Source organism: Lolium perenne, chromosome 1 (genome assembly GCF_019359855.2).
Source record: "Lolium perenne isolate Kyuss_39 chromosome 1, Kyuss_2.0, whole genome shotgun sequence".
NCBI lineage: Eukaryota > Viridiplantae > Streptophyta > Magnoliopsida > Poales > Poaceae > Lolium > Lolium perenne.
Window position 1 is genome coordinate 107316244 of NC_067244.2, and position 23061 is coordinate 107339304.

General features: G+C 42.3%; 1 long non-coding RNA gene across 1 annotated transcript; it reads left to right on the plus strand.

Moving 5' to 3' along the window:
- The first annotated feature begins 20646 nt into the window (after nt 1–20646).
- On the plus strand, nt 20647–22798 carry LOC139830736 (uncharacterized). The gene is made up of 2 exons (XR_011744135.1): nt 20647–20854; nt 21454–22798. It is a non-coding gene; the product is annotated as an uncharacterized lncRNA (long non-coding RNA).
- The last annotated feature ends 263 nt before the right edge of the window (nt 22799–23061 follow it).

Below are 23061 nucleotides of genomic sequence, written 5' to 3' on the forward strand. Positions count from 1 at the left end.
CCTTGTCGACTCTGCCATCCAGATGGAGGGCAAGTTAAACCAAGCCAATGAGAACCGCAAGCGCCGCATGGCAAATCAAAGTGGATCAAGCCACCCCCAAAAGTATCGCCCTAGCTCCAGCGGAGGTTTCACTTCGAGAAACAACAAACCCCAGATGCAGAACTCTCGCCCCGGTTATCAGAACCGGAGTGGAGGAAACTCCAAGCCAGGAGGCTACAACAACAACAACTACAACAACAACAACTACTACAACCGCTCTCCGCCCCGAGCCCCTAACAACAACAACAACAACACCAACACCGCTCCCAGAACCGGAAGCAATGTCGTGCCCATTGCGAACAAGCAGGACAAGACCACTATCACTTGTTATGAGTGTGGTGTAGTGGGGCACTACTCCAACGAGTGTCCCAAGCGTCTTGCCAAGCTCACCGGCAACACCGCTGCACCTGCTCAGCAGCAACGCCGTGTCTCCACCGGTAAGAAGTTCGCCCCCAACAACCCCAATAACCGCAACGGCCGCCTCTACCACATGAACGCCGAAGAAGCCCGGGAAGCACCAGATGTTGTACTGGGTATGTTTTCTGTCAACCACATCCCTGCCAGAGTATTGTTTGATTCCGGAGCATCTCATTCTTTTGTCACCGAAGACTTTGCATCAACAAGTAAAATTCAACCCCTCAGTTTGAAGCATGTTATGATAGTTCAAATCCCCGGATCAACCACCAAAGCCAGAAAATTTTGCAAAAATGTACAAATCAAAATCCATGATGTAGATTTCTTTGCAAATCTAATCATACTTGGAACCAAAGGTTTGGAAGTTGTCCTAGGGATGGACTGGATGTCAAAACACAATGGATTGATAGACTGTGCCAAGAAAGCCATAACCATGACTAGCAGCACCGGTATCGTAGTAGAGCACATCTCTGAAAAACTACCCCAAAAATTTACCTGCAACGAAAGTGTATCCAAGCCAACTCTGGATCAAATCAGGGTCGTTTGTCGCTACCCTGATGTGTTTCCGGATGATCTACCCGGTATGCCCCCGGATAGGGATATCGAGTTTATCATCGAGTTAATCCCCGGAACTGGACCCATCGCCCAGAGAGCCTACAGCATGAACGCAACCGAGCTTGTGGAGCTGAAGAAGCAGATAGATGATATGTTGGCCAAAGGTCTGATTAGACCGAGTGCATCCCCCTGGAGATCACCCGTCTTGTTTGTGGACAAGAAGGATGGTGCAAATCGTTTATGCACGGACTATCGTAAGCTTAACGATGTTACCATCAAAAACAAATACCCCCTACCCAAGATAGAAGACTTGTTCGATCAACTCACCGGATCCAGAGTTTTCTCCAAGATTGATCTTAGAACTGGATATCATCAGCTGAAGATCCGAGCCACCGACATTCCAAAAACTGCCTTTACCACCAGATATGGGTTGTATGAGTACAACGTCATGTCGTTTGGACTGACCAATGCCCCCGCTTATTTCATGAATCTCATGAATAAGATCTTCATGAACTTTTTGGACAAGTTTGTCGTTGTATTCATCGACGACATCCTCGTCTACTCCAAGTCCGAAGAGGAACATGAACAGCATTTGGAGATTGTCCTAGAAACCCTTAGATAGCACAAGTTATATGCCAAGTTTAGCAAATGTGAGCTTTGGTTGGAAGAAGTTGGATTCCTGGGACACATCTTGTCTGCATGAGGAATTGCCGTAGATCCCGCCAAGATCAAAACTGTTATGGAATGGCAAGCCCCAACCACACAAACCGAGGTATGCGCTTTTCTTGGATTAGCCGGATATTACCGCAGATTTGTAGAAGGTTTTTCGAGCATCGCTCGACCAATGACCCAACTGCTGAAAAAGGACAGGAAGTTTGAGTAGACCGACAAATGCGAAGAGAGCTTTCAACAGCTCAAGAGTAGACTGACAACAGCCCCAATCCTGATCATGCCAGATATCGCAAAGCCCTTTGACGTATATTGCGACGCCTCCAAGACTGGACTTGGATGCGTGCTTATGCAAGAAGGCAAGGTTGTATCCTACCTTTCAAGACAACTCAAGCAACATGAACAGAACTACCCAACCCATGACCTCGAGCTTGCAGCCGTGGTCTTAGCCTTGAAAGTTTGGCGTCATTACCTCATGGGTAATCGATGCGAGATCTACTCCGACCACAAAAGCCTCAAATATATATTCACCCAGAAGGAGCTAAACATGAGACAACGCCGATGGATCGAATTGATCAAGGATTACGACATGGAGATTCACTACCACCCCGGCAAGGCCAACGTGGTAGCGGATGCTTTGAGTAGACTGCCGTGTCAGTTAAACTCCATGCTCGCAACTAAACAGCCTAGCTTGCATCAAGAGTTTGAACAGTTCAGACTTGAACTTGTTAGCGAAGGATTCCTAGCCAGCATAGAACTGCAACCCACCTTGGTTGGTCAAATCAAGGAAGCCCAGAAAGACAACGCTAGCATCGACGGAATCAAGAAACAGATAGCTGCAAGAAAAGCCCCCGGATTCACCGTAGACGAAGCCGGAGTTCTTTGGTACAAAGAACGTCTCTGCGTACCATCGGACTCTGACCTGAAACAAGTCATCCTGCAAGAAGCCCATGACACCCTTTATTCAATCCACCCCGGAGGTACCAAGATGTACCAAGACCTGAAAGAACAATTTTGGTGGCACGGAATGAAGAGAGAGATCGGTAGCTATATCGCCAAGTGTGACATCTGTCAGAGAGTCAAGGCAGAACATCAACGACCCGCCGGACTGTTACAACCCCTCCAGATTCCAGAATGGAAATGGGACTCCGTAGGAATGGACTTTATCACCGGACTGCCCAAATCCAGCAAAGGCAATGATTCAATATGGGTAGTTGTCGATAGATTGACCAAAGTCGCCCATTTCATCGCCGTCAAAACCACCTATCAAGGCCCAAAGTTAGCTGAACTTTACATCTCCAGAATAGTCGCCCTGCACGGAACCCCAAAATCGATAGTGTCAGATAGAGGATCACAGTTCACCTCGAGATTCTGGCAGAAAGTGCATGAAGGACTAGGCACCCGTCTGAATTTCAGCACCGCCTATCACCCTCAGACCGACGGACAGACTGAGAGAGTAAACCAGATACTGGAAGACATGCTTAGAGCATGCGTACTGGAATACGGATCCAAGTGGGAAGACTGCCTACCTTACGCAGAATTATCTTGCAACAATAGCTATCAAGCCAGCCTACAGATGGCCCCCTTTGAAGCCTTGTACGGAAGGAAGTGCCGTACCCCCCTGAACTGGTCGGAAGTCGGAGAGAGCCAAGTTTTTGGCCCAGATGTTCTTCGTGAAGCCGAAGAGAAAGTCCACAAGATCCGAGAGTACCTCAAGACGGCGCAATCGAGACAGAAGAGCTACGCCGACAAGAGACGTAGGGAGATGACCTTCGAGATCGGAGACTTCGTCTATCTCAAGGTATCCCCCTTGAAAGGAATGCAAAGGTTCAAACTGAAAGGAAAGCTTGCACCCCGCTATGTCGGACCTTTCAAAGTCCTCAGCCGCCGAGGAGAAGTTTCTTATCAACTGGAGTTGCCTGAAGAGATGTCGGTTGTGCACGACGTGTTTCACATCTCACTCCTCCGGAAGTGCCTTGAAGTCCCGGAGAAGACCGAAGTGTTCAAGAACATCGATCACCGATCGGTGGATATCAACAAGGACCTGACTTACCGCGAAGTGCCGATTCGCATTCTGGAAGAAGCTTACCGAACCACCCGCACCCGAAGCATCAAGTTTCTGAAGATCCAATGGAGCAACCATACCGAGGATGAAGCCACATGGGAACGCGAAGACTTCATGAAGAAGGAGTACCCAGATCTCTTTAGTACCTAACTTTCTTTTTGATCTCGGGACGAGATCTTTTGTAAGGGGGAAGGGTTTGTAACACCCCAATTTTCAATAAAAAGAAAGTTAGAGAATTCCAGAAAGCAAAATTTCAAACCAACAAAAACTTTTTAATTTGCATATAGTACCATGCATAGGACTTGTGCATTTGATTGATATGCCATGATGATTGCTATTACTTGTATTTGATATGCTCTAAAACCCTAATGTGATCATATTAAGATCACCAACCAAATAAATCAAAGAGGGAGAAATTCCACTAAATGAAAAACCCTAAAAACCCTCACATATGCTATATGGCATTTTTATAAATTTTGACCCTAGACCAATTTGGTCTTCACCATTAGTTGAATAATGTTATTAAACACTTATTACAACTTTTGGAATCAAAGAATCACAATTCAAATGCAATTCAAACCCAAATCTAGCTCACATATGATAATGGTCAAAAGTGACAATTATAGTCTGATCACCACTTTGAGCCTTTGCCATTCAATTTTCCCAAACCAAATCTTGCTAACTCTTTGCACCATTTCAAAGTCAACATCAAGGTGAACAACTTTGTTCAAGATCACCATGCCAAAATCATCTTGGATCATGAGCAATGCTCATCCAAAGTCACAACTTTTTAACATATGGAACATTCTCCACTTAGCCATTTTTGCCAATTCTTGAAATTCTAAATTTCCACCACCACCTCAAATCCTCTCTGGTCAAATACAACTTATATCAACACTCACATTTCAAAAAGATTCATCATTTGAATTATTTCAAATTTGGATATTTTTGCAAATTACAAATTCGGGCACTATTTGCAACTATTGCAAATAGTGATTCTACTCCACCTAAACTATCCTAACCTACACCATTGTGTCCCCTGGTCCCCTCTAACCCTAAATGATGCATAGTAATGCTAAGGAGAGGAGGAGGGCAGCTAGGGCATGGCCATGCCGGCCATGTCGCCGAGCCCGACGACCTCCCCTCTCTCCCCTTGCATCCCTGCCCTGGCCACTGCGCCACAGCACGCCACCGCGTCCCCTACTCCACCCTAGCACCGCCATGGTCGAGCTCGAGCACGACACCGGCCGGACAACGCGCGTCCCGGCACACGCTCGGACGCCGCTCGTGTCGCACGCATGCACGCCCTGGACACGCCCAGTACACGCGCCGCGCCACCACCTCACTCACGCCCTGGACCCGCTCTCGACGCCTTGAGCATCCACTCGCCACCTGGAAGCCGCCAGACAACACCTCGACCAGACCCTGGACCGCCGCCGCCGTGGACGGGGAAGAAGATCCCGCGAACGCCGCCGCCAGACATGGAAGCAACGCGAGCTATTCCGACGCTCCCCGACCAAGCTGTCGCTGCCAGTAGCATCGCCTGGACCCGTAGAGCATCGCCATGACCTCGCCTAGCTCGACCAGCCACCGGAATCGCCGCGCCATGGTCGACTGCCACCCTGCTCCGCAACCCTCAAGCAATGCTATAAAAGGAGCACTCCCCTTGATGATCCAAGCACACCACCGCACTCCCCATCTCTCACTGCCTCTCAACCACCTCACCACTCCCTCGATTCACACCGGAGCAAGGCCAATCGGGAGCTCGCCGCCGCGGAAGCTCTGCAGCAATCGCCGGCGAACCAGGCCACCTCAGGCGACGCCACTGCTACCAGTCGCTCCACCGTCGTCCACAACTTCACCGAGCATATTGCCATCCCTCGCTGGAGCCCTGGTTAGCCCTCCGACCCCCTACCTGAGCCGCCGGTGAACTCCCCTCTCGCCGGCGGGACGATGAACCACGTCCGTTGGATCTTGATCTAATCCAACGCACCACACTCGCCCATACCGTTTCGGGTTAACTGAGCCGCTGACATGCGGGACCCTTTGTCAGCGCGCCGCGCGTCACTGGACCGTGGCTGGGCTGGCTTGGGCCGTTCAGTTTGAATTTGGCCCAGTAGTGTTTCCCGCCGGCCCTTTTAGTTCAAATGTGATTTAAACAAATTCAAATAGTTTCAATACTGCTGCCACTTGGAAATTCAATAGATTTAAATTGGCCTAACCAAATTTTATGAACTTTATATTGTTGGAAAGCTAGAGAAATTATCTGCAACATGCCACTAGTCCCATGACAAGATTCCTTGTAGAATTAATGTGATAAAAATAACAAGGCAGGGACTTTTCCCTATTCAAATAATTATTAAAAATCAACCAAAATAGATATTAAGTTAATTCCAACTCTAATAGCTCACATTTGACTTACACTAATTGTTTATGCAATAAAATGGTGTGGTCACTTTGCATGATCATGCCCTAGTTTAATTAATGGATCATTTGACTAGTTTAACTAGTTGATATTGTCCAAAACTATTAAAGTAAATTATGTGGAGTCTTATACTTCATTTAAACTTGTCTCACATGAATTCATGGGATGTTTGGACCCCTGGTCCCAAACTCTCTTATATGAATTACTTGAGATTTAAATCATATGTAGTGATACTAAATGATATGAGGTGATCTACCTCATTTAAATCATTTTCCCAAATGATGATGATGAACATTTGACTTAGGTCAATATGAGTTCATATATGATTGTTTGAGAAATTAAATCTTAAGAAGATTTCAATGAGAGGAAATTATTTCTCAAGAACCCTATGGAAACTATCATTTACATATTAAATACAAAGAAGTGAATTCTATTTCAACCACACCACCCATGCACCCTAAGTAGATTATTTGTGTGCATAGAATAGTTTGTGTGTTTATATGTGATGTATGGAATAGCCATTGAATTAGTGAGTAATTATACTCGTATTCAAATTTAGATGGTAGCACCGGAGAGTACGCCGAAGAAGAAGGTTGCTACCAAGAGGAGGAGGAGGAACAGTTTGAGAACTACCAAGGCAAGCTAATATTCTTGCAAAGTGCAAAGCCCCTTGGGGCAAGGCACCATGATTCTTACCTTTTCTTACATAAACCTATCCCAAGTTTTTACATTACAAGTTTCTACTTGTTTTCTCAATAAGTTACTTTTATAGTTAACTTTGGTCAAAGTCAAAGTTGGTTACTAGAGTAGTGAAGTTAGTCTCCATCAAGCAAGCAAGATAGCACCCCTCATGATTTAGAGCTAGTGCTAATGAAATAAAACTTGACTACTCTAGATGGGAACAATGTGAATTTTGAAATGAAATTGAAACCTTGGAATGATGATGCATTCCATTGAATGAATTTTGAAGGTGAATATGACCAAGAGAAGATGGTGATTTTTGATAAACAATGATGTTGGTTTGAATGCGATACCTTTCCAATTATTAAGTACCCCCACAATACCTGATTATGGGTAGGGCTTAACTGGAAGTTTATGCGTCTTAGTATGGGTTCCCTCTGAACACACGTCATAGGGGTTATGCTTGAGGCTGCCTCCGTTGTTGAGAAACGATGTAAAATTGAGGTGAATTGTACGGCCAAGCCCTGTGCAGTTCCCAGGTTGACAGTTGGTCTTCACTGGGAGGCCAAGCTCATGGGGAGAGGTGCTCATACTAGGATTTGTAAGTGAAAGGTTATGGTTGATGATCCGCGTACTGTGTTACGATGATTCGGGGTAATCCCGACGGATGAAATCAAATGTTGTGGCACAAGTGTGCAACCTCTGCAGAGTGTAAACCTATTCGAATAGCCGCGTCCACGGTTACGGACGGTTGGAAAGGCCATACAGTTTCCGATGTCATATCTTTGAAAATAATGTTGAAAGATGATGGTAAAATGACTTGTGGTGAATTGAATTGAAATCACCACTTGAATGGTGGGTGATGACCCACAAGTATGGGGGTGTATCGTAGTATTTTCGATAAGTAAGAATGTCGATCCCAACGAGGAGCAGAAGGTGTTGACAAGCAGTTTCGATGGAGGATTCACTGTAAATGCTCACAGACAAGTATTCAGGGGGTTTTGATGTAACAGTTGAATAAAGTACGAGTAAGTAAAGTGCGAGAGTAACAATTGCAGCGAGTGGCCCAATCCTTTTTAGCACAAAGGACAAGCCGGTTTGTTTACTTATAATGACCAAGCGTTCTCGAGGACACACGGGATTTTAGTCTAGTGCTTTCGCTACATACGGCTAAATAATCTTCATTGTTATGATAAGTGTTGTGTGGGTGAACCTATGCTAATGTACCGCCCTTCCTAGGACTAATACATACTTGTGATTATACCCCTTGCAAGCATCCGCAACTACAAGAAAGTAATTAAGAATAAATCTAACCACAGCCTTAAACTCTGAGATCCTGCTATCCCTCCTGCATCGATATACCAACGGGGTTTAGGTTTGTCACTCCGGCAACCCCGCAATCGGCAAACGAGTACAAGATGCATTCCCCTAGGCCCATAAATGGTGAAGTGTCATGTAGTCGACGTTCACATGACACCACTAGAAGAATAACACCACAACTTAAATATCATACCATTGAATATTACTCAACCATAGTTCACTACTAACATTTAGACTTCACCCATGTCCTCAAGAACTAAACGAACTACTCACGAGACATCATATGGAACATGATCAGAGGTGATATGATGATGAATAACAATCTGAACATAAACTTGGTTCAATGGTTTCACTCAATAGCATCAACAACAAGTAGAGATCGATACCGGGAGAGTTTCCCCTATCAAACAATCAAGATCAAACCCAAATTGCTACGGCGGTGACGGTGTCCAGTGGTGGAGACGGCGGTGATGACGGTGGAGATGATGATGATGGTGATGGAGATGATGTCCAGCTCGATGACGGTGACGATGGCGTCGATTTCCCCCTCCCGGAGGGAATTTCCCCGGCGGATTCCTGCCCGCCGGAGAGCTCTTTTCTCTGGTGTTCTCCGCCCCGCAGAGGCGGCTGTAACTCTTCGCGAGGTACCCTACGTGGCTTAGGTTTTCGGGACGAAGGATTTCGCGAAGAAAAGGAGGCGAAAGGGGCTGTGGGCCCCCCACACCACATGGTGGCGCGGCCAGGCCATGGGCCGCGCCGCCCTATGGTGTGGGCCCACCCTGGGTCCAGCTTGCTCCTCCTTCTGGCTTCCTTCGTCATCTTGAAAAATAGGATTTTTGGTATAATTTCCTTCCACAGTTGATCTTCCGAAATATTGCGTTCTGACGGTGCTTTTTCCAGCAGAATCCTGGCTCCGGTGCTTGATCCTCCAATAATGATGAAACATGCAAAATAGATGAAATAACATAAGTATTGTGTCCCAATATGAAATATATCAATGAATAACAGCAAATTATGATATAAAATAGTGATGCAAATTGGACGTATCAACTCCCCCCAAGCTTAGACTTCGCTTGTCCCCAAGCGAAACTGAGCTCGGTAAACAGGACCACATGTTTATGGAGTGAAGAGTCGATAAATAAAATACGGACAAGAAGCATCATATTCATTCGCACAAGACATTATAGTAGACAACTTCCTCATATAACTCAACTTGAAACAAGTATAAGGTAATCACAAATAAAGGTGCATAAGAAATCATAATTGGTGATGGCAAACTTCGTTCTTGGTCAGAGAACAATTAACAGATTATACTTATCTCATTGAGCAGCACTCTCATGTTAAAGTTTATAAGGCACAACTTGCATACTCAATCATAATGGTCTCTTCATGATCATTGATAACTTGCAAAGCTATATTCATTCAGATAAAACTTGTACTAAACAAGGAAGAATAAAAGACATGATGAAGCAAATCACAATATAATGGTTTGATCACAACTACTCAAATGCTTGCTTGAGATGGAGGGAAATAGGTTTACTGACTCAACATGAAGTAAAAGACAGGCCCTTCGCAGAGGGAAGCAGGGATTAAATCATGTGCTAGAGCTTTTTCAGTTTTGAAATCATATAAAGAGAATAAAAGTAACATTTTTGAGAGGTGTTTGTTGTTGTCAACGACTGGTAGCGGGTACTCTAACCCCTTGCCAGACAACCTTCAAAGAGCGGCTCCCATTTTATTTTTATTTTGTGTGGCACTCCTTCCAACCTTTCTTTCACAAACCATGGCTAACCGAATCCTCGGGTGCCTGCCAACAATCTCATACCATGAAGGAGTGCCTTTTTATTTTAGTTTTATTATGATGATGACACTCCCCCAACCTTTGCTTACACAAGCCATGGCTAACCGAATCCTTCGGGTGCCGTCCATCAATCACATACCATGGAGGAGTGTCTATTTAGTTTAATTAATTTGGGACTGGGAATCCCATTGCCAGCTCTTTTTGCAAAATTATTGGATAAGCGGATGAAGCCACTAGTCCATTGGTGAAAGTTGCCCAACAAGATTGAAAGATAAAACACCACATACTTCCTCATGAGCTATAAAACATTGACACAAATAAGAGATACTAAGTTTTGAATTGTTTAAAGGTAGCACATGAAGTATTTACTTGGAATGGCAGAAAATACCATGTAGTAGGTAGGTATGGTGGACACAAATGACATAGGTTTGGGTTAAGGTTTGGATGCACGAGAAGTATTCCCTCTCAGTACAGGTCTTTGGCTAGCAAGGTTAATTAGCAAGCATAAGAGTCGAGGGAAACAAACAAATATACATGTGATAGAAACAATCATGCATCTTCCTTGTAAGCACAAACAATTTTAACTTCAGAATAATAAGCTATGAACTAACAAGAAAGAAAGACAATGAAACAACTACATGTATTTCTCTTTTCTACTTAAACCTCAAAGTGTTGTTGCTATTGACCAATGCTAAGTTTGCCAAAACCAAATAGATTTATTCAATGCTCCCAAAGTGATACCAATACTAATGACAAGGTAAATCATATAATAGAGATTGCAAACTAAAATAAGATGTGCAATATGTAAATGATAAGACTTCTCATTAATATTCCATAACGATAACTCACACCAAGGGATACATAGACAACCAACTAAGGAGAGATACTTCCAAACTGCAACCCATCTTATATGATAACTTCCCTACTCATGATATGACACTACTTGACAATAAAAGTAAAAGGTAGTGATGATGTGATACCGCGGCACTCCCCCAAGCTTGGAACAAACCAAGGGGATGCCAATACCGATGATGAATTACTCCTTTGGCGATGATGGTGATGAACTCCTCTCGCGCTTCTTACAGAACTCCTTCAACTTCAGTTTCTCAGCTTGACAATTCTGCACTAAGACTCGAAGAGATTCATTGCTATCTGAAGTTGGCGATGATGACCTTGTGATGCGAATCGAGTGGTATTCCAGCATTCTTCGGAGACGGCAATTCTCCTCCTGGAGTATCTCCACTTCTCTTCTTAGAGCCCGATATTGATCACAAAACTCATCGGTAGTCCGTAGAATTTCTCCCAACATAGGGAAGGAGTCGAGGCTAAGAGCGGGTGGTAAAGGTCCCTGCAGGTTATGAGAAAAAGAACGTCGAGTGTCAACAGATCCCACCAAGATTTGCTTGCTCCCACCGGCTTGCTGCTCTTGTCTTGATGGCACCTTCTTCACTTCTTCCTCCGAAAGCCCCTTGCCCTTGTTGTTGGAGGCCATGGTGCTTCTAGACCGAAAACAGATCCTGGCAGAAACAGCTCGAAACAAAACACGTCGAGAAAACGATATACGGACCTCCAGGGGTCCGGGGGATTATATAGCAAAAAATTTCACGACACAAGGAAAGTACCAGATCGAACTAGAGTCGGAAAGGGGCGACGAGGCGGCCAAACCATAGGTCGGCGCGGGCCCAGGTCAGGCCGCGCCGCCCTATGGTGGCACCCCCTCGTGCGTCCTTTCCACTCCGTTTCGAACTCGTAATTTTTCATATTTTCCAAAAACAGCAAAAATATTGTTCGGAAAGTAAATTGCGTACTTTTCATTACGATCGTTACCTATTCAAAGTCGAGTTACGGCGGATCGTCAATTTGCCCTTTGATGAAAGCCTCCGGTGTTTCCACTTGAATAATATCAACATCAACATTATAAGAATCACCCGAGATATAATGCTTGAGTCTTTGTCCATTCACCACTTGCGTGGCATTGCCTTGGAGAGAGCTAATTTTGATTGCTCCTGAACGATACACCTCCTCGACAACATATGGTCCTTCCCATTTTGAGAGTAATTTCCCTGCAAAGAATCTGAGACGAGACCGATACAATAGGACTTTATCCCCAATATTAAATTATCTTTTAATAATCCTTCTATCATGCCATTTTTTAACTTTCTCTTTAAAGAGTTTAGCATTTTCATAAGCTTCACTTCTCCATTCATCCAGAGAACTTAATTGCAACAACCTCTTATCACCGGCAAGTTTAGGATCTTTATTTAATTCTCTAACTGCCCAATAAGCTTTGTGCTCTAGTTCTAAAGGTAAATGACAAGCTTTCCCATAAACCATTTTATAAGGTGACATTCCCATGGGCTTTTTATAAGCAGTTCTATAAGCCCATAGTGCATCCTTTAATTTACTAGCCCAATTCTTTCTAGTTTTATTAACGGTCTTTCCCAAAATAGATTTAATCTCTCTATTTGATAATTCTACTTGACCACTAGTTTGAGGATGATAAGCGGAAGCAATTCTATGATTAATACCATACTTAGCAAGAGTTTTTCTAAAACCTCCATGAATAAAATGAGAACCTCCATCAGTCATAATATATCTAGGCACTCCAAATCTAGGAAAAATAATGTCTAAAAGCATTCTTAAAGAGGTCTCACCATCAGCACTTTTTGTAGGTATGGCTTCCACCCATTTAGTAACATAATCAACAGCAACAAGTATGTGAGTGTTACCTTCTGAAGACGGAAAAGGTCCCATGAAGTCAAATCCCCAACAATCAAACGGTTCAATAACAAGAGTATAATTCATAGGCATTTCATTACGTCTGGAGATATTACCAACCCTTTGGCATTCATCACAAGATAAAATAAACTTTCTCGCATCCTTGAAGAGAGTTGGCCAATAAAAACCTGATTGTAGAACCTTTTGCGCGGTTCTTTCTCCGGCGTGATTTCCTCCATAAGCACTACCATGACATTTACTCAATATCTCTTGTTGTTCATATTCGGGAACACATCTTCGCATAATACCATCCACTCCTTCTTTGTATAAGTGTGGGTCATCCCAGAAATAATGCCTCAAGTCATAAAAGAATTTCCTCCTTTGCTGAGCTGAAAAGGTTGGAGGCAAGTACTTGGAAACAATAAAGTTAGCATAATCAGCATACCAAGGACTGTCTCGCGAGCTCACCTTTATTACAGCCAATTGTTCATTTGGAAAACTATCATTAACAGGAACAGGATCATAAGCAATATTTTCCAATCTAGACAAATTATCAGCAACAGGATTATCATCACCTTTCCTATCTACAATATGTAAATCGAATTCTTGCAAAAGAAGTACCCATCTAATAAGCCTCGGCTTAGCATCTTTCTTTGTCATAAGGTATCTAATTGCAGCATGATCAGTATGAATCGTAACTTTTGAATCAACAATATAAGATCTAAATTTATCACAAGCAAAGACTACAGCTAATAATTCTTTTTCAGTTGTAGCATAATTTCTTTGAGCACCATCAAGAGTTTTACTAGCATAATGAATAACATTCAGTTTTTTATCTACTCGCTGTCCAAGAACAGCGCACAAAGAAAATCACTAGCATCACACATAATTTCAAATGGTAAGTTCCAATCAGGAGGTTCAACTATAGGAGCAGTTGTTAAGGCTTTCTTTAGAGTTTCAAAAGCTTCCTTACAATCATCATCAAAAACAAATGGTACATCTTTTTGAAGAAGATTAGTAAGAGGTTTTGAAATCTTGGAGAAATCTTTAATAAACCTCCTATAAAACCCAGCATGACCAAGAATACTACGAATACCTTTAACATCCCTAGGATAGGGCATCTTCTCAATTGCTTCAACTTTAGCTCTATCAACTTCAATACCTCTCTCAGAAATTTTATGTCCCAATACAATTCCTTCATTAACCATAAAGTGGCATTTCTCCCAATTAAGAACAAGGTTAGTTTCTTCACATCTCTGCAAAACTTTATCAAGGTTTCGCAAGCAACTATCAAAAGAATTCCCATAGACGGAAAAATCGTCCATGAATACCTCTACAATACTCTCACAAAAACCATGAAAAATAGCAGACATGCATCTTTGAAAAGTAGCAGGAGCATTACATAAACCAAAAGGCATACGTCTATAAGCATAAGTTCCATAGGGACAAGTAAAAGTGGTTTTCTCTTGATCTTTAGCTTTAACAAAGAATTTGTGAAAACCCAGAATAACCATCAAGAAAACAAAAATGAGTATTTTTAGACAATCTTTCTAGCATTTGATCAATAAATGGTAAAGGGTAATGATCTTTCTTAGTAACTTTATTAACTTTTCGAAAATCAATGCACATTCTATACCCTACAACTACTCTTTGAGGGATGAGCTCGTCATTATCATTAGGCACAACAGTCATTCCTCCTTTCTTGGGTACGCAATGCACAGGACTAACCCATCTACTATCAGCAATAGGATATATAATACCGGCTTCAAGAAGTCTTAATACCTCATTCCTTACCACTTCCTTCATCTTCAGAATTAGACGACGCTGATGTTCAACAACAGGCTTTGCATCATCTTCCATATTAATAGCATGTTGGCAAATAGAAGGAGAAATCCCTTTCAAATCATCAAGAGTGTAGCCAATAGCGCCTCGGTGTTTCTTCAATATTTCCAATAACCTTTCTTCCTCAATCTCTGAAAGCTTAGAACTAATAATAACAGGATATATTTTCTTATCATCAATATGAGCATATTTAAGATTATCAGGCAAAGGCTTTAATTCAAAAACAGGATCTTCCTTTGGTGGCGGTGTTGTACCCAAATCTTCCACCGGTAAATCATGCTTGAGAATAGGTTGGCGAAGAAAAATTTCCTCAAGCTCATCTCTTTCTTTCCTAAAAACTTCACTCTCGCTATCCTCCAAATGTTGCTGCAAAGGATTGTTAGGAACAAGAACAATAGATGCACATTGCTCCATTTTAAAATCATCACTAGGAAAATCAGCTTTATAAGGAGTTTTGGTAAATTTAGAGAAGTTAAACTCATAAGATTCACCAGCAAATTTAGTCAAAATTTTCTCTTTCTTGCAATCTATAATAGCTCCACAAGTATTTAGAAAAGGTCTACCAAAAATAATAGGACAATAATCACTAGCAATGAGAACCAAGTACCAAAAAGTCAGCAGGATATTTAATCTTACCGCATAAAACTTCCACATCTCGAACAATACCAATTGGAGAAATAGTTTCTCTATTAGCCAGCTGAATAACCACATCAATATCTTCAAGTTCACAAGAATCAATTTCGTGCATAATCTCCGTGTAAAGCTCATAAGGAATAGCACTAACACTTGCACCAATATCACATAATCCATAATAGCAATGATCACCAATTCTAACAGATAGCATAGGAACACTAACTTGTTTGGGTTTATTAGGATGTGAAACAATATTAGAAGCATCTTCACAGAAAATAATATGACCATCCTCCACATTTTCAGTCACAAGATCTTTAACTATTGCAACAAAGAGGTTCAACTTTTATTTGTTCCTCGGGTTCTACAGGTTTCTTTTCACTTTTATGAACCGCACTATTTATAACAGAGTACTCCTTCATTTTAGCAGGGAAAGGAGTTTTTTCAATATAAGCTTCAGGAATAACATGATCAGCAGTTTCAACTACAACGCATTTATTAATAGATGAATCAATTTTATCTTTATACGGTTCATGATACTTATCAAAATTCTTCTTTGGCAATTCATAATGAGAGGCAAAAGCTTTATAAAGATTTGCAGCAACTTGAGAATCAAGACCATATGTAGCACTCATATTACGAAATTTATCAAGATCCATAAAAGCTTCAATGCATTTATAATCATAAATTATACCTGATTCTCTATCCTTGTCGTTCTCCCAACCTTCAGTATTTTCTTGGATCCGATCAAGAAGGTCCCTTTTAAACTCTTCTTTGTTGCGTGTAAATGATCCAGAACAAGAAGTATCAAGCAAGGTCTTGTCTTGAAAAGAAAGTCTTGCATAGAAATTATCAATAATAACATTACCAGGAAGCTCATGAATGGGGCATTTGAGCATTAAAGACTTCAATCTCCCCCAAGCTTGGGCAATACTCTCTCCATCATGAGGCCAAAAATTATATATGCGATTCCGATCCTTGTGAATTTCACTTGGAGGATAGAACTTAGAATAAAACCGGGGCACAATATCATTCCATTCAAGAGAATCCCCATTATCCAGTAATTTATACCAATGCGCCGCCTTACCAGACAGCGATAAAGAGAATAATTTCTTCCTCACTTCATCCATAGCAATACCTGCACATTTGAATAACCCGCATAATTCATGCAAAAACAGTAAATGATCACCAGGATGGACAGTTCCATCCCCTTCATAGCGGTTATCCATAACACGTTCAATAATTTTCATAGGTATTTTATATGGTATCACTTCCTCACCTGGCGCCTCATCCACTACCGTTGCAGTAGTAGTAGATTTCCCAAATAAAAATTGAAGAGAAGATCTCTCCATAATGACTTATAGCAGCAGTGAAATAAAATCAGCACAACAAGAAGGTTTTCCTTACCAATTCCACTTACCAATAGCGCTTCACTCCCCGGCAACGGCGCCAGAAAATAGTCTTGATGACCCACGAGTATAGGGGGTGTATCGTAGTATTTTCGATAAGTAAGAATGTCGATCCCAACGAGGAGCAGAAGGTGTTGACAAGCAGTTTCGATGGAGGATTCACTGTAAATGCTCACAGACAAGTATTCAGGGGGTTTTGATGTAACAGTTGAATAAAGTACGAGTAAGTAAAGTGCGAGAGTAACAATTGCAGCGAGTGGCCCAATCCTTTTTAGCACAAAGGACAAGCCGGTTTGTTTACTTATAATGACCAAGCGTTCTCGAGGACACACGGGATTTTAGTCTAGTGCTTTCGCTACATACGGCTAAATAATCTTCATTGTTACGATAAGTGTTGTGTGGGTGAACCTATGCTAATGTACCGCCCTTCCTAGGACTAATACATACTTGTGATTATACCCCTTGCAAGCATCCGCAACTACAAGAAAGTAATTAAGAATAAATCTAACCACAGCCTTAAACTCTGAGATCCTGCTATCCCTCCCGCATCGATATACCAACGGGGTTTAGGTTTGTCACTCCGGCAACCCCGCAATCGGCAAACGAGTACAAGATGCATTCCCCTAGGCCCATAAATGGTGAAGTGTCATGTAGTCGACGTTCACATGACACCACTAGAAGAATAACACCACAACTTAAATATCATACCATTGAATATTACTCAACCATAGTTCACTACTAACATTTAGACTTCACCCATGTCCTCAAGAACTAAACGAACTACTCACGAGACATCATATGGAACATGATCAGAGGTGATATGATGATGAATAACAATCTGAACATAAACTTGGTTCAATGGTTTCACTCAATAGCATCAACAACAAGTAGAGATCGATACCGGGAGAGTTTCCCCTATCAAACAATCAAGATCAAACCCAAATTGCTACGGCGGTGACGGTGTCCAGCGGTGGAGACGGCGGTGATGATGGTGGAGATGATGATGATGGTGATGGAGATGATGTCCAGCTCGATGACGGTGACGATGGCGTCGATTTCCCCCTCCCGGAGGGAATTTCCCCGGCGGATTCCTGCCCGCCGGAGAGCTCTTTTCTCTCTGGTGTTCTCCGCCCCGCAGAGGCGGCTGTAACTCTTCGCGAGGTACCCTCTGTGGCTTAGGTTTTCGGGACGAAGGATTTCGCGAAGAAAAGGAGGCGAAAGGGGCTGTGGGCCCCCCACACCACATGGTGGCGCGGCCAGGCCATGGGCCGCGCCGCCCTATGGTGTGGGCCCACCCTGGGTCCAGCTTGCTCCTCCTTCTGGCTTCCTTCGTCATCTTGAAAAATAGGATTTTTGGTATAATTTCCTTCCACAGTTGATCTTCCGAAATATTGCGTTCTGACGGTGCTTTTTCCAGCAGAATCCTGGCTCCGGTGCTTGATCCTCCAATAATGATGAAACATGCAAAATAGATGAAATAACATAAGTATTGTGTCCCAATATGAAATATATCAATGAATAACAGCAAATTATGATATAAAATAGTGATGCAAATTGGACGTATCAGTGGGAATGACACTAATGTTCCCACTTGAGTTAGTTAGCACTTGAATAAGCTTTTCTCAAACTTTGTGAACTAAAACTAGCTTTATGCAAATAAACTAGAGCTTGGCACACCCTACTAGAAATGTCTAGAACTTACATTAGTATTAGTTTGCGAGTACTTAAAGTACTCACGGCTTTGTCCCTGGCTATTCAAATGGCCAGAGTATGAAGAGGAACAAGGAGATGACCAGCAGGACGCCTACGACAACTAAGCGCCTTCCGACGTCAAGCGTTGGCCTGTGGACTAGAGAGTCCTTGTATCTTACGCTTCCGCTATGTTGAACTATGAACTTGTGTTTGTTCGTTGATCAATAGATCAACTATTTGTGTAATATGGATCATGTGATTCCAAATTTGTAAGACTTATGGTTTGTAATGAATGATGACTGTGATACTTAACTATTATGCCTCGCAACAACAATATTCCTGGGATTGCGATGTATGACATAATAGGCATTCGGACTTAAAAATCCGGGTGTTGACAGATGATGACCTTGTGCCTAAAGTGAGAGGTTGATGCTTCACATGATATTCTTCGACTCCGCTAGAAGTATTGTATGGAAGACCATCGAAGATTTGAAGAAAGACTCCGATACAAGCTGCACAACACCCAAAGATAGATCGAAGAAGATGAAGATGAAACTTGAAGCAATTTGGTAGAAATAGACCAGACCACCATTAGTTATCTTTCATCGGACCAACGATATAGAAATAACACCTTGATCATACCAATTTGTGGTATGACCATACTAGTTTGTTTGTGTTTGAACTATGTTGCCTGATGCTTGTTAGATGATTGTTGTTTGCTGAATTGCTTTGATTTGCTATGTTTGGGTAGGAATCTTCTTTACAACCTTTCTATCTATTCTCGTCTATACCCAACCCAGAAAATGTTTTCTCGCCAACTTGCCATGAAGACAAGAGTAGAGAAACCAACCTTGATGTTTCCTATGAAGATGAAGAAGCGTAGATTGCGAGATACGCAAAACCCTAGCTAGGGATCGATAGAAATGTTTTCAAGACAGTTCAATAATGGGGATTGAAACATTGATTCAATTCTCCATGAATTTTGTTTTCCAAACTTGTAAGGTTGACCAAGTGTTAGAATACGAGATTCAATAATCAAATACGGAGTAATGATCTGGGTGCAGGATGGATTGATCACCATTCCTACTACTCTTATTATTCGCTTTCGTAATATTGACTTTGCGAATCTAGAGAGACATACCTACAAAAGAGATGTCAACGAATAAGCCTGAACCTTAGGGTGGAGATATATTATACCCTTATAGTAGGCAAGTGTTGCCAAGCGTAGGACTACGGTGAGTTTGAAGACCCAACCACTAGATGAAAAATAGTGGAAGACCTTCAAGTAAGAAGATGAAGGATGCCTTGAAGTACTCTCACATTGGTTTTCGGTTTGACCAAAAAGAGTGACCCCTTCTGTCAAAAGTAGTTCAACAGCCAGCCCATAGGGTTTAGAAACCCAGCCATAAGGAAAAGCCGACTCAAGAGATATGTTGTTCACCATATGTGAATAAACATTCGCATATTGGATATTAACTCAGAAGCATATATATTCCAAGAGACGATCCAATGCCAAATCATACCTAGGATGAACCGACCATGAACCCAATACCTAAGACTACCTATAAAAGTTTCTTTTAAGGGTGGTAGCCCACCTCGACATATGCCAAACCTACTTTCTTTCTAGCCTCTTCAAATCTCGGGAACGAGATTTCTTTTAAGGGTGGTAGTCTGTCACATCCCAAATTTTCCTAAATTTTGGAATGTGAAAATAAAATAAAACGAGTGTTTGTTTGTTTGTCATAGTTGAATTTTTACAAGGAATTAAAACTTTTATGTTATTTAAAAGGGTATTTCCAAAAAATAGAGTTTTCATAAACCTTGGTTTTGAAAATATTTGTCAATAATACTCTATTTTGTTCGGAGGATTTTGAAAATTATAAAATCATTATTTTGAGAAAACTTTTAAACCCTAAAAAGGAACAATAGCAATATAGATTTATATGTCAAATTTTGATTTTATAAAGTTTGTATTTTTGTCCCAAAATTGGTCTAATATTAAATTATTTTTAATAACGAATCCAACGGTACTTTATTTACGTTTTTCTAATTATTTTTGATCCTCCAAAAAAAAGATTAGAAAATTAAGAAAAAAAAAGAAGATGGCGTGGCCAGGCCGGACGGCCCAGCACACGCACGCGCGCCAGCGCGAGGCCGCACGTCCCCGGCCGCAGCCGCACCACGCACACGCGCATTCGCGCGACGACCCCGCTCCTCGCCTCCGCCCAGGCCGCTCGATCCACGCCCGCACCACCCCAGCTGCCGCCTCCTATCGCCCGCAATTACGCCGCGCGTAATTTCCGTTTGGGGTTCAGTGCACCTGGACGCCCTCGCTCTCTATATAAACCCCCTGGAGCCCCCACACAACACACACCAAAAAGCTGAGCGCTCTCTCCTCTCTCCCACTGCAACACACGCAAGCAGCGCTGCTCTCTGGGCGACTGGTGCTCGCTCGATATCCGCAACGCTCTCACGCGCGCAGCGCTGCTGCGGCTCTCTTCTGGCTCGCGGTGCACACGCTGCTAACTCGCGACGCAACATCCAGGACCCTACACGAAAGAATGCCACGATCCCACACATCCCTCATGCATGCGGTAATAATCTTACTTCCGCTCTTTTCGTGTAGACATTCGTACTAAACTTCATAATTTTATATCTTTAGATCTAGATCTCCGTTTAGAATAGTGGTTCTTCCGTTAAGTTTGTAATTAGATCCTCTACAATTTTCGTGTAGGAAGTTTTTCACCCGAGCAACTTGTTCGTACAACTTTTCGTACACCATTCAACCTTCCATTTAGTTGAACTATTCAAATTTCAAATGAGTTACTTGAGTAGTTCAATATATCATTAGTTCCTACCCAATGTTATATGTGATCTTGTGCTACTTTGATAAGTGTTGTCACACTATGTCAAATTGCATTTGAGACTATGCGAATGCTATCCACATGGACCATCCTAAATACTATCTATGTTCTGTGTTAACATATTCTTTCCAATATATCTAATTGAACATTTTCCTTATGAGTATTTGACTTCATGACCTTGTCATTCCAACACCTCAAGACCATACACCTTGCAAACCAAACCTCATGCCACACCTTAGTACCATAGAGCGTTTTCCAAATTGTTTGTCTTGATTGTATTATGTTGTTATGAATTGTGTGTTTATGTTGTGCCATCTTTTATCTTATAGTTCGTACGGAGAGCTACGTGATTTGATTGATAAAAGTGAACCGTCTTCGACTACCAAAAGGCAAGTGACACACCCTCACAAATGTCCTAGATTTTATTTATGCACCGTAGTGATTTTTTTTGTAAGTCTAGGGTATGCTTTGCTTTTGTAATCCTAGTAGATAGCTACTTCCACCTGACTATATTTTGTCGCCATTGAATTTAGTTGATGCTCAGCTATGCTATGAAAATGTTTTAGTAGTGGTTATGGAAAAACAACTAAATTCAATGAACTACTTCGGTGGAATGTGGCTTGGATTGGGTTATGTTGAGTGGTTACTCTGGGGACATGTCGTCGAACCTCTGAACCCCAGGTGTATCACACTTGTGGGCGGCCACCCAGGAACAAAGAGATAATAGACAACCTTGCTCATTAGCTTACCGTACAACCACATGCTATATGGGCTCTGGCTTGACAGAGTATGTTGTGAGAACCCGGATCCTACGTGACAGATGATGTAGGGGATTGTAGGTTGGTACGGGTCCGTAGAGAAAGGTCTGGGGGATTACTTCGGAAAAGTCTCGTCCTAGTCAACATCTGTCCATTTGAGCAAAATGTGCATCATGGAAGAAGAGCAGACTAGGTCATGTGGGTAAATTGTACAACCTCTGCAGAGTGTAAATCTAAGTACTTAGCCGTGTCCCCGGTTACGGACAATTTGAGCGAACTGACAAGGCACATGTTCGAAAGTCTCCTCGTCCCAACTTCTTAAATAAAACTTGATGGGTGAACAGGGTTATGACAATTGGTGTAAGTGACTATCGGCTAGTAGGTCCCGTGCCATGTCTATGGTCTGAGTCTACAGGGGTAGTTCGCCCAAACCAAGTTGATCATGGGTAGGAGGATTCACCGGGGATTTACCGGTGGTGTCCAGGTTCATTGATTTCTATCAATGGTACCGCTTAATTAGTATGAAAGAAAATGATTTCACAAATCATAGGAGAAAACTGGCTTTATGCAAATATGCCTGAGCTCTACCAGCCAAATGTACACTTAAGTGTTAGGTTGCCATTTGAGTCCACTATAGTGTCATCTTGCCAATACATTCAAAGTACTGACCATTCGTGGCTGTAACTTTTCATGTTGCAGATGTTTTGAAAGACGAGCGAGTTACGATGGTTAGGGTTACGAGTCTATCCTCAACATGCTCGCCTGTGGCACATGAAGACGAAGGACTCCATGCTGTCTATGTTTTTTTTGGTTGTGAAACTCTGATGATATGCTAGCCTCGTGCTATGCAATTTGTAATCCTTTATGTAAATTCTGGATCATACGATGTAATAAAGACCCTTGTTTCTTTGTATTACATCTGTTACTGTGTGTGCTAGCGATTGATCCAGGGACTTAGCACAGATACACACAGAGATCGGCACCTTAAGAGGTGAGGTCGCTACAGATGGAAGGCACCCGAGGATTTGGTTAGCCATGGCTTGTGTAAGCAAAGGCTGGGGGGAGTGTCACTCATAATAAAAACTAAAGTACACGAGTAAACAAAAGAGAAGAGGGATGATCTACCTTGCTGGTAGAAATAACGTCCTTCATGGGAGCCGCTCTTGAAAGTCTGGTTGG